Raw genomic sequence first — 12,946 nt, forward strand, 5'->3', positions numbered from 1 at the left:
ATCAGGGAAGATATACTGGATAACAGGTGCTCGCGCTTGCTCTTGTGCTGTCTCTCTGGTGCATGTTGCAAATAAGCAGCAGTGGCATAGCATTCCATGTCCTGTGATCTGATTAGTCTCGCTTCCTCGTTTCTCACCTGCAAGCTGCAGATACTGAAGCTTAGCATGCTTTTAATTCTCAGTATGCAGATCTTATATCAGCTTTAGTGTTGTTACAAGTTAACTTATTCTTTTCAGAAATTTAACTGAAAATGTATCATATACCCATACTTTCACAGAGCACTATCAATGAGTTTATTAATTTTGGTCTCTCATTTTTCTTCCTTTCATTGTCTATTTTTGCAGCTTCTGGTTGTTAAATAAATGAAAAGAGTCTTCTGATAATTTGGTGAAGAAAGATAACTATATTCTAGATGTAAATTGATGGTTTTTTTCTTTTTGGTTTAGCTTTTTTAAGCTTTGCATGACACCTCTGAAGAGATTAGTAATTACAGAAAAGGTTCTGATGGGGGAAAAGCAGAAGCAGGAACGTGTGATTCATGGAGTCCTGTTACCTGAGTAGTGAGAACAACAGGTTCAACGATGTCCATTACTGAGAACAGGTGAGCAGAGGCACTGATACAGCCTATATGATACCTCCAGTGTTACCTAGGCCCATTCTGACAGTGCAGTGCAGGGACTGTTTTCCTCGTCATAAAGACACTGGCAAGGGTTTCAGTAGCTTAAAACTCAGCACTAGTATTTTTAATGGATAGTATCCATTATGTAATTTTTTTTTTCTTAAGCAACACTACATAAATTGAATTATTCTATTCTGTACATGATACTGTATTGTATAATATAGTTACATGATATATTATGGGCAGATATGAGACAGATGTTCTCTGTTCTTAAAGTCAGCTGTAAGCAATGCGCGTTTAAGCTGATGCATCCTGTCTTTCAGCAAGAATTACAGCTTTGGATTCAATATTGTCCATGTGTTCAGTGGGCAGAGCTCACCCTGTCAGAGCAAATAGTTTGCTCACATCTGCCTACAAAAATCCATTATAAGCTTGACTTTTAAATTTGTTGTAATAGTCGACAATGCATAGTTAGTAAAAGAATAACTTTCTGTATTTTGCAGTAATTAAAAAAAGCTTGGGTTCTGCATCATGATCGGTGCATGCTCAGAAAATGCTAGAGAGAGTGTACAGGTGCAAAGAAAAAGTTGCTGCTGCTGAAAACATGCATGTGTGCTGCTTTAAGCAGCACAAACATATCAGTAATTGAATTAATGTAGAATTAAAGGTAACAAAAGTCATGGAAGACAGTTAAACTGAAAGATAATGCTCCTTTTTACCCGTTTCCTTTATTTTTAGTGTTTAACTTGATAAAACTTTTGCCTGAATTCTCTAAGGCCTAACTAGGTCAACTTCATTTCTGGAAGAATCTGCTGCTTCTTCTTGGTACCTTCTGCTGGCTTCTTCCCTGGCTGCTTCTGTGATACTGCTCTCTCTGCTGACTAAAAGATGTGTCTGTGTAAACAGTGTTTTATGTCTGTTACCAGTTGAACGTGTGAGCATCACTGGCATGTCTGTTGAGTTGTTTTTTGAAGAAGCTTGCTGTAGAGTGAGGTTTCACAGGCAGCGGCAGGAAATTAGTTTCTCTGTAAGAAATTTTTACCATGAGGAATGCAGAATAGTGCTAACTGAATATCCAGGTTTAAGTTTGTGGGATTGCAAGCTAAAAATAACTTAATCTTTTCTCGTAAACTAAGCAAGCTCCTTATGTCATTCTTAAAGGTAATAGATCAGTCTAGGTTAGTATAACCCTATAGCAGTACCATTTTTTAAGGTAGATGCCTTCAGAAATTGAGTTTTGTGTTTAGCTCATTGTTGATCTTTTTGAAAAGAACGAAGTTTGGAAGAATGTCACAAAACTGCCATAAGTAGTAACTATAACTAAAAAAAAGTTCACTTTGTTTCAAAAATTTTGTCATATGAGACAGTAGTTTGCCTGAAATAGAGGAGATGAATAAATCATAAACTGAGAATAAACATAAATATTCTGAAAAGAAATGTTTTAAAGCAAATATGCAAGAGCATTAAAACTCACTGCAACTTTAAGGAAGGTCTGTTTCTACTTGTAAAAACTAGTCTATCACAAACAGTTCTGCTTTTGAGTGCTCAGTTACCTATTGCAATTCACATCCCTTTCTCACTACATCTATGTCCAACTTTAAGTTGGATTACTTAAAATGGATTACTTACAATAGCAGGTGTACTTTTCTTCATTTGTTTTTCTTCCACATGTAGTCGTCAGAGCTTCTCTTTGCATTGCTGTCTCTGCTGCTCGAGGTTAATCTGTACCAATTATTAAGGGTTCTGTTGCCAGCAGGTACTGAAGTTAAACTACTGTTGCTACCAGTCATTCACCAAACTAAATTTTGACATTCTGATAAAAGGTCAACGGAAGATTCAGAAAACTTCAGTAGAAAATGAAAGAATGACTTTTATTATGCACTGAGATGCCAAAAACTCTCTTAATTTATTATATCATCAACTCCTTGTTGCTATCACCTACCCTCTTCCTCCTTACAGCTGTAGAGAGATCTCATCTCAAGAAAATCTACCTTTTTTTTTTTATAATCAGAGATAGGGATTCTGAAAATACTGTATTATTTTGCCAAATATTTTTGCTCTACAAACTCTTTAGGTTTAAAGCAATGGTAGTCATTATTTCAGCTATTGAGTAAAATCTATGTACAGTCACTGCTCAATGAAGCTATATTTGTGGTTTATATAGTTACATATGTATATATTATTTAATATATAATTTTCTTGTGTTTCTCTAAGTTTATTAAGTTTCCCTCTAATGGTGGGTATTTCAGTATATGTGTAGTAAAACCTTGTACAACTCAGAATATGCATGAAGGCATGCAGTAATATAGACTGCTTCATTTCTGTAGTGAGAGCTAGAGATCATATTTATCTCAGACCTTCAAATGGACTAATACTGTAACTATGTAATTATGACATATATGTCTCTTGTTGATCCTGAGCCTCATTTAGATGCGTATTTGAATTTGGTATAGGGTTCAGGTTTTTTTTATACTTAAGTTTAGAATCTGGCAGCCTTTGTCTTGAAGAAAAAAAATCTTCTATGAAATTATTTCATATTTATTAGCCATTGTTTCTTGGCTGTCATTGTAGTGTTGCAGTGTAAGTTACTCTCTTTGAAGACTGTGTCTCCGTCTGTGTTGAGTTTAACTGCATGGTTACCTGTACAGTTCTTCCCTTTGGCTTGAATATTTCTCTGGAGGTCTTTAAACCTATCATTGCCATTTGTTTCAGTAGTTTCTTTGATTTCAAGATACTTGTTTTAGATCTGTTAGACTGTATAAGCATGCTGACTGAAATATTTGAGCATCAAATGTTGGATGAGAAAATTGACTACTTTGTATATACGCTTTAAGTTTTAAATGTGTAAAAATTTGTGTTCCTTTTTTTCCTCATATTCATTGGAAGACCAAATGCCATCCAAATATATACTGAGTTCAAACATAACATGAAATCTTGCAAAATATTATCTATAAAGCTGCTTTTTTTTTTTTTTTTTACCACACTTGAAAAACATACTAATTTTTTTTATCAAAGTGCAGGGTTTTTTCTGAACAATTTTTGGTTACTGCTCTGACAATGAGGCCAGAAAAGGTGTGTATGTGGTGACATGGGGTTTAGGAACTTGTCGATTAAAACTGCTGCTAGGTTATTTTGTGTTTGGATCCCTTCCACAGTCCAGAGGCCAGCAATAAGAGTATAGGTGGTACAGCAGCAGAAATAAGCAATATGGGAATACAGGGAGAGATGGGGTTACTCCCTTCAGTTCCTGGCAATGTTTAAGTTGATGTGAAATTACAAAGTAATGGGGACAGAGAAGTCCATCTGAAAGGGGATTATCTGCCATATCAATACTTTTGAGATATGATAATGGCTTACATTTCACCTTAACTTTATTTCTTTCTGCTCTTGGAGATTTTGAAGAAATACTTAATTTTTCTCTGGAAGGGGCAGCTGACAGTTTTGAACTTCAAACATCAGCTGAAGAGGTTATTTCAACAGCTAATACCTTCTTGCAGTTAATTTAGTTTTTCATTTGCTCAGGCATAAGTAAGGACTTGGTTATGTTCTCCTCTGATTACTGGTTTGGGTTTTTTTATTTTATTATTTCTACTTTTTTTTAAACAATGCAGCCAAATTTGAATTGTAAATACTTTGGAAAACATCCAGTTGAAGCAGATGTTTCTACTGTAATCTGTTTAATTACAAAAAATACTTTAATTGATTTTTAAGGTTCGGGAAATCTGAAGTTTAAGTTGGCCTGGTTATATTTATTTGCAAATACTTTGATTTAAAAAAAATGTAAATTTAGAAAATATAAAAAGGAGACAAGTAAATAATTCTTGTTTATGATCCATTTTGAAGAAACTATCATTTTTCACCACTTCAATGAGACTAACTCAGAGAGAATGTCACTTCCTTCAGTTAGTCAGTAATTTCAGTTTATTTAATACTCCTACATAAGAAATTACTGTATTTACTCATACTTAAAATGTCCTGCTTCACAGGTATTGCAAGAGACTTAACTGCAAGTTAATGGATAGATGATATTCAATTGAGAAAAAGATTTTATACATGCTATTTCTAAAATTCCAGCACAGGATAGGGTAATTCCAGTTAAAAGGGACCTTGGGAGGTTTCTAATCCATCCTACTGCTCTCAAAGCAGGATCAGCTGCAAGGTCAGACCAGGTTGCTCAGGTATTGATCCAGTGGGGTCTTGAAAGCCTCCAAGGACTGAGATTGCACAGGCTTTCTGGGCAATCTGCACTGCTGTCTGCTTGCCCTCATGAGGAGGAAGATTCTCCTTATAGCCAGTCTGAACCTCCCTTGTTTCAGCTTATACCCATTATCTCTTGTGCTCCTACTACGCACCGCTGAGGACCCTGCCTCCATCTCCTTGATGACCTTCCCATAGGCACTGGGAGGCTGCTGGGTCCCCTTCCCGTCCCCGAAGCTGCCTCTGCCCAAGGCAGAGCAAGTCCCAGTCCCTCAGCCTCCCTTTTGAACTTGCTTCAGTTGCTCAACATCTTGTAGTTTTCGGTCCCCCAATACAAGAATGCAGTTTTCTGTGTTATTTAATGACTGCTGAGGGGGATAGTCACTTCCCTTCATCTACCACCTTGATCCAGACAAGGATGCTACTGGCCATCTCTGTTGCCAGGGTAGGCTGCTGGCTCAGCTCATCCCACAGCCCCAGGGCCTTTCCAGTAGAGCTACTCCTCAGCCTCTACTGATGCAGGGGGTTAGTTTGTCCCAGGGGCAGGATTTGGTAATTGCCCTTGTTGAACTTCCTCAGGTTCCTGTTGGTCCATTCCTCTAGCATCTATAGGTCTCTCTGAATGACAGCTGTGTCCTTGAGTGCACCGATGGTACCACCTCAGTTTGGTATTGTCATGAAACCTGATGAGAATGCACTTCCTAACCTCTTCTAGGCCATGGATAAAGATGTTAAACAGGATGTGTCTGGTTTCCATCCAGTAGGTATCATGAGTTTTATACAGTCTGAAGAGAACTTCGAGATCATGTGATGTGTAGTTGATAATGGTTTAGTTCATAGCATCCAATGAGTTGCAAAATCATTTCTCTTGCTAATACAGGGTGGATTTTGTGTGTGGTTCCTCCGTATTAATGAGAGTACCCTTTTTAGGGTAAGATAAAGTGTTGTTAAGGTAGCTATTCTACAAAAAAAATTATTCTTATCATGTTTTAAAGCCTGAAGGTTCATTGTTTTATGTAAAATGAAATCTAACATTTTTCTAAACATAGTTTATTTGCCTTTTGTTTTGGCTGGCTGATAATATTTCATACTTTTACTCTCTAGTTCTGGGGAATTCTTTTTTTCTCAAACAGGTCAGAATTAAACGGAGACCAATTTAAATGGAAATACGAACATAATTTCAGTTGTTAGACTCAGGAAATAAAGTATAGAAAATAAAACCTGAGATTACCTGTTAATGTAAAATTAAAAAGAAGATTGTCGGACCTAAATTTTACTGGTAATTCTGTTTGAAAAACTTTATTTCATACATGGTAACTATAGGTTTTTTTTTCCCTAATGCTTTATGCCACAGATTTTTGAATGGACATTATGACCACCTTTTCTGTTTCCTGCACCCTCACCCTGTGACTGAACAGTTTTTATGCAGCCTTGTCTCCAAGTAACAAAAAACCTTGGTCATTTGGTAGTTGTAATTATCTAGATTGCTAAACGTAAGGACAGTCTCTGGCAGACTCTGCATGTAGACATCACCCATCCTACCTGTGTAAGATGAAAGATCACTTCTGTCTCTTCCCACAGTTAGTGGATAGAGAGGGAGGAGTGGATGTTTCCAGAAGAAAATCTGGCAAATATGCAACAGGAAGAAAGTTACGATTAGTTAGTGTTTCAGTATAATGTGCTTTAGTATTTACTAAGTCTGAATCAGAAAATATTAATTGCTGGAAAACTGTAGTTTCATTTATTCTAGTGGGTATCCCTACCATGGTATTTGGCATGCTACAAGCTGTTTTGTCTGCAGCTCTATGGAACTGACCTGTTTCAAGTTCCCTTAGCCATCCATGCCATTTAGGTAACCAGCTGTGTAGCTCCACGGAGCTTCAGATTGGAAGGGAATACTAAATCACCTAGGCTGATCTCCCTGATGTCACAACCCATTACATGTTAGTTAGTAATCATATTTTAAATTCAGTGACTTGGGTTAGGCTATATAATTCTAGTCCTTAAGACTATGATGTAGGCATCATCCAAAATTAGTCTTATTTAGATTTGCATCTTTTCCCTAGAACATCATGGTGTTATTTTCTGTCCAAGTCTATCAGTTAGTTCAGATTATAAATCTATTAAGAGCATTTACTTTTTTGGGCATCAGACTTGTCAGCATACATCAACAAAGGCACCGCAGCAGCAGGTGCAGCCCTAGCCTGAAGAATGAGCCAATGTAGCAAGAATGCGATGATCTCCCCTGAAGTAGGGCTGCATATGCTGCAGTATGCATTGATAATGGGCCGTTATCTCCTCAAGTCAATCTGTGTGTTCCTTCTGTGCTTTTTAAATTGCTGTCCTGACAGAAATTTTGCCTCTTACTATTCAGTCTAGGAGTGATGATAGTATTGCCTGACTTTGGACTAAGAGCAGGATTAGGGAGCTGGAATTTGCAGACTTTATATAAACCGAAAAATTGTTCCGTTACTTGAAAGCAGTGTTAAACAGGATAGCAGCTAGGATTTTGTATTGTATTGTACTGAGTTATGGAAAAAATTGGAACATCTGGACATTTTCACATTATACTAATGGAGAGATAACATGTAAACTTAGGGATGTGTGGGTGGGTGGTTTTGTTGCTTTGTTGGTGTGGGCGTTTTTTGTGAGGTTTTTTTGGTTGTTGTTTGCTGTTTTGGTTTTTTGTTTGTTTGTTTGTTTGGTTTTTTTTTTTTTAACCAAAAGGGGCTTCAGGCTTTTCTGAAGTGATATGATGCTTCTGTCATGGAGTCCTTGGAAAATGTAGGTTTACACATCAGACAGAAGAGAACAACAGTAGCTGCTGGTTCATTTTCTCAAAGCCAGGTGGAAAACTGAAGTGCTGCTTGCTAGGAGAGTTAACTTTCTTCAAATTGTAATTAATTCATAGCTTAGAAGCCTAGGACCAGCTGATACACGCAGCATTTAAAATGAGGTTCACATTCAGGCATCCTCAGTATTGAACTTGTGCCTATTGCTCCTTCTTTTGGTGAAAGTGTTACTACTTTAAGAAGTTTATTCGATAGTCTCCTACCATTTTTTTTTCTCTAGCTGGCTGTGTTTGAAACCATCAGCCTCCCTACCTTTTTCATTCCTTTCCCTCTTTAGCCTTGCGGCTTGTCTGCCCTTAAAGGTTTGCTGGGGAGGATACTTTTTCATGCACATCTGTACCCATCTTCTTAGAAATAAGCTTATGCCAGGTGAAGTGTATATGTTTTGCCACTAAAACTGATTGTAATAAACTGTTGACAGTCCGGCTTCTAGTATTGTCTACATTGCCTCTTCTGCCAACTAGTTGTATCGCACAGAGGTGTTCTTGTACTCCTATCTATCTATCTATACTTGAAGAAGTCTTTAATGTCGATCTGGACTCATGTGTTCCCTATATTTCTTTCTGGCTTTGACCATCTGTATTACTAACTGGAACTTTCCCATGTACAGTTGACTTGAAGATTTTTATTTTTGTTCAAAATACTAAATACAGCAGTACTCTTGATCAAAAGTTTAGATAGGACCTATGGTTTGAAAAACATTTTAGAGACAGAAAATTCCTTTTGAGGATGGGAAGTGAGATTGCTGATGATTGTTTTTGAACAGACTTGTAATTCAGTGGGAATACTGAAAGAATTAAGCTTAAAACAGTATGAGCTATAGCCCTTGTGCTGTATAATTTGACCTGTGGCTTTTTTTCAAAGATAGTTTTGGAAACACTAAGGAGGAGATAAGAGTTTTGGTTAAGTTGTTCTGTGTTGCTTACTTGGAGAACAGAGTTTCACAAGCATGTCCACAAGTTCTAGGTTCAATACGTACCACAGATGCTAACATCATGTGTGGTGGCCATTTGCTCGGTTGTGGCCAGGTGTTTTCCAAAAGGTGGTCTTGATAAAACTGCTGGAATAAATTGTATTGGTAGAGTTGCTAGGTCTGAACACACATGAAGTAAGGTATGTTGTTTTTCTTAGCCTGTTGGTAGCGTCTATGATTCTGTGTAGGATAGTTCCATGAGGGTAAGAACAAGAAAGATCTGCTGTGACTATAATAATGGGGGAAAGTCTTTAAAACCAAAATGAAATGGCGGGGGTGGGGTGGGGGGTGGGGAGGGCAGGAAGGCACCAAAAAAACCCCAAAACATCAGGTCATCTGACTGTGTAGCAGCCCCTGGTCTGTATCATGGCCACGTCTTTTTCTGTATTTGTCAGCATTTTGGAAAACATCTGCTGTTCCTAAAACATTATGAAAAGTTATTTAAATATAGCTTTTTGCAAGAAGCTTTATTGCCCATTCCAAAAAAGGAGTAATCGTGACGAATTAGTATGCCTGGATTTTACATACAAATTGTTGAGGTTTATCTATCTTGTGTATTAGCTTTTCTGAAAAGCAAAACTCTAACCTAAAATGCAAGAAGTTGAGGGATAGACAGTTATATTTCATATTGCTTCACTGAAACTCAATGAAAATTGTTATACCTAGTTCTCTTTATAGCAAACTAAATAAGTTCAGTATGTGGGGGTTTTTGTTTTTTTTTTTTTTTTTTTTCTTCATACTATTCTACTGCTTCTGCTCTCTTTGGCAATGCCTTTTTTCCCACTCTCCCATACAAGCAAGATTGCATTGGCTTCATCATTCCATGCAGGCTCTCTCAATGAAAGTGATCTCTGAGAATCTGGTAAGGCAAAGGATGTCAGGGGCTTTACTCTAACTTACAATTGGCAGGGTTAGTTGGGGAACAAGTGTATTCATTGAAGTTTAAGATCTTGCTTTATAGTTTCCTTGCCTTTTCAGTTGCGTATTATTGGATGGCATGGGGGCAAAGCATATTTCAGTCCTCAGAGATACATTTTACATAAGTTGTTGATTGATATTGGACAGTTGCTTTTGGTGATAGTGAGGTAATTTGCTTTCTTTGATATAAATCCAAAAAAACCTCTTTCTCCCTTCTCTCAGCTGCTTCCCAGTGGGGAGTTTTTCACCCTTTTTGTACTGGATGCATGGGTTTGATTTTTTTGCTTCTGCCAGTTCTTGAAGTGGCTTGTTATTTCTCAATGTTTTTGGTACATTGCAAAATAACTTTCCAAGGAATGACAGGAAATGAAAAGAGCAAAAGGCAGCCATGGAATGAGAATCCTGCCTCATTTGAACGCTTGTACAGACCTAGGAGTGGTGCTCGGCTGTGTGTTCCTAAAAGCTCTACCTCTGCTTTTGCTGCTAGCATCCACGGAGTATGGCACTTGGATCTGTCAGCCTGCTTGATCAGGACCTCAGATCACTGCCAGCAGGAGAAGGGAAAAGGCTACATGGAGTTAAAACCTCAGTTACTAGAGTATTTAGTTCAAACGAACCTGTGCAAGTTAGAGCCACCCTTCAATCCCTTTGCCTGCTTACGTCCTTGAGTCATTTGGAGAACTGAAGCTGAGAGGCTGGGCGCTCACTGCCATGCACGGGGGGCCCTGCCTCGCGGGAGGAGTGGAGGCAGGCTGCCGCACTTGCCTATGAATAGGACAATGTTTTCCATCTTGTACTTCTTCCACTGCGCTTCAGATTTAGAGGTGGCATCGCTACAAAAATTTTTTCCTCATCAAGGAACAAGCTACTAATTGTTAACTACTACGGAAGCTTGGGGAGAAATAAAAAGGAGGAAAAGGGAAACAACTAGCATTGCACTTTTAATATAACTTCATTCTTGTTGACATGAGTTTTAAACTTATAGACAAAGAAAAAAAAAAAGAAGTCTAGATTGAGCTGGTGACATCAGATGTCTGAGTCTTAACTGCTGTGTACTGGGTGCAGGTGCCCAGGTGCTGGCAGGGGCTGCAGGGCGGCCTCTGTGAGGAGAAGCAGGGGCTGCCCCATGCTGGACACAGCCGGTTCCAGCCGGCTCCAACCGACCCACCGCAGGGCACGGCTAAGCCCCACAGCCACAATGGCAGCGCCTTGGGGAAAGCCTGTGTAAGAAAGGGCAAAATACTGAACTGTCAGAGAGAGGAATTGAGGGGGTGAAAGTGTGAGAAACAGCCCTGCAGGCACCGAGGGGAGGAGGAGGGGGAGGAGGCGATCCAGGTGTCAGAGCAGGGATTCCCCTGCAGCTCCTAGAGAGACCCTCGATGGGGCAGGTATTCCCTGGCAGCCCGCAGAGGGGACCATGCCAGAGCAAATATCCACACTGCAGCCTGTGGAGAGCCCCCACTGGACCAGATTTATCCCAAAGGACTGCAGCCTGTGGGAATGGCCCACACTGGAGCAGGGGAAAAGTGCGAGCAGGAAGGAGCAGCAACGAGGAGCTGAGGACTGACCATAAACTGCTGTCCGCGCTGCTCAGGGAGGAAGGAGATTAGAGGAGCCAGGAATGAAGGAGAGAAGGTGTGCAGTGGAGGGGAAGGTGTTTTCGTCTTTGTTTCTCACTATGCAACTCTATTTTAATTGGCAATAAATTAAATTAATTTTCCCCAAGTAAAGTCTGTTTTTCCTGTGATGGTAATTGGTAAGTGATCTCCCTGTCTTTATCTTGACCCACAAGCTTTTCCATCTTGTCTTCTCCCCCCTCTCTTCCACTGATGAGAAGGGGGAGTGAGAGAGCAGCTGGATGGGTGTCTGGCAGCTGGCCAAGGTCAGCTCATCATGACCCAGGAAGTTGAAATCCATGTGTGCTGATGAGAGTATTCAGCACAATTGTTTAATTTCAATTATTTTTCTGCTAAAGCATTTTCAGAATTTGTGCGTTCAAGTGCAGCCCACCTGTGAGGTCAGCAAAATTTTCTAACCTCAAATTTTTAGCTTTTGTATTCCATTACTATGATAGGTGAAGCCAAAACACTCCTCTGTGCACATATGTAAGATACATATTTTGATGTAGTGGTGGTGTTTTGGTTTTTTTTTTAATTCTGAAGAAACTCTTGAGTAATACATACTTCTTAACTAAGGCATGCAAAAGGCAATTCAGTTTTAGGGTGCTATGCCAGCTAAAGTTTGTTAAATAGAAATGACTCGTGTGGTTTCTTAACTAATTCAAATGAGGAAAATTAATGTTTGCCAAATGAGGAGAACTTGATGGGGTAAATAGTAAGCTTCTGGAAAGATTTGAAATAAATATTATCATAAAAAATATGTTGGGAATTGTCGTAGAACGTCTCCATTTACAGAGAACAGATGGCAGGGAGATTATTAATGGCATACAAAGCTTTTTACCTCTTGGTCATGAGTTTGAACTGCTATGAGGTTGGACATGATTGAAAGTTGTGACCATCTGTCCAGTGGCCTACATGAAATGAGTTAGTTGTCTAAATCCAGTTACTAAAGAGCATCACCTGCATCATCATGTAAATATCACAATTAATACCTATTTTTGTCTTTTATCAGTTTGCCTTTTGGAAAGGAAATAGCTTTCCAAGAATAGTCAAAGCTCCTATAGATTACAAATACATTTTTGCTCTAACATAAATTTGCTTTGTTTTTCCCTACATATAATGTGACTGAAAACATTAATTCATTTAAAATATCCTAGTTTTAAGGAACTACATTGATGTCCTGGCTTATTTTGTTGAAAGAGGCATTTTCCTTCTGTTGCCAAGAGTCTTAATCTGACTCTGATCCCACAGTTATGCTGTTGCAGTACCTTTGCTGTGCTCTGTCTCCGCACTAATTGAACCTTCCAAAGGCTTTAAGGCTAATTTTCTTAATTTTAAACTTATCTTTCTGGCTTTCCAAAACTCAGAACAATGTTACCAAACTCTTTACTCCTTTCACCTTGCAAAGCAAATGTTACTATTTTCTTTTGAAAACTTGAATGTCAAACAAATAAAACCTCTTTTTCTAAGCAGATGTTTGTAAGAAGGCCTGATTTAAAAATCTGAGCCTTTTGATTCTTTAGCTTTTAGATCATAGGCTTAATTTGCAGAGAGGAAAAACAAAATCATAAAAGGAAAAAATTACTGCCTTGAGAAGAAGAAAAACAAACAAAAAACCTTTGCACCCTTAACTGTTGTCTTTGTTCTACTTACTGTATGCACCATTGAGAAGAATTTTCATACAGAGCTGAAAGATTTGTTAAGCTATTTGACATATTTGGTTATAAACTGAGCATTTGGAAAGACTTGAAATGGTGACTGCGTTCT

General features: G+C 38.5%; 1 protein-coding gene and 1 long non-coding RNA gene across 3 annotated transcripts in view; both read left to right on the forward strand.

Annotated features, from left to right (window-relative positions):
* The window catches only part of CADM2 (cell adhesion molecule 2), a 688,787-nt gene that overhangs the window by 43,351 nt on the left and 632,490 nt on the right, over positions 1-12,946 (forward strand). The gene's annotated exons all lie outside the window — the stretch shown is intronic.
* LOC127012791 (uncharacterized) overlaps positions 1-12,946 on the forward strand; it is a 111,128-nt gene that overhangs the window by 288 nt on the left and 97,894 nt on the right. Inside the window, exon 2 of the long non-coding RNA XR_007766034.1 lies at positions 448-602. This is a non-coding gene — a long non-coding RNA (uncharacterized LOC127012791). The remainder of the gene's footprint in view (positions 1-447; positions 603-12,946) is intronic.

The sequence above is a fragment of the Gymnogyps californianus genome, chromosome 1 (assembly GCF_018139145.2).
Source record: "Gymnogyps californianus isolate 813 chromosome 1, ASM1813914v2, whole genome shotgun sequence".
In the NCBI taxonomy this organism is placed as follows: domain Eukaryota; kingdom Metazoa; phylum Chordata; class Aves; order Accipitriformes; family Cathartidae; genus Gymnogyps; species Gymnogyps californianus.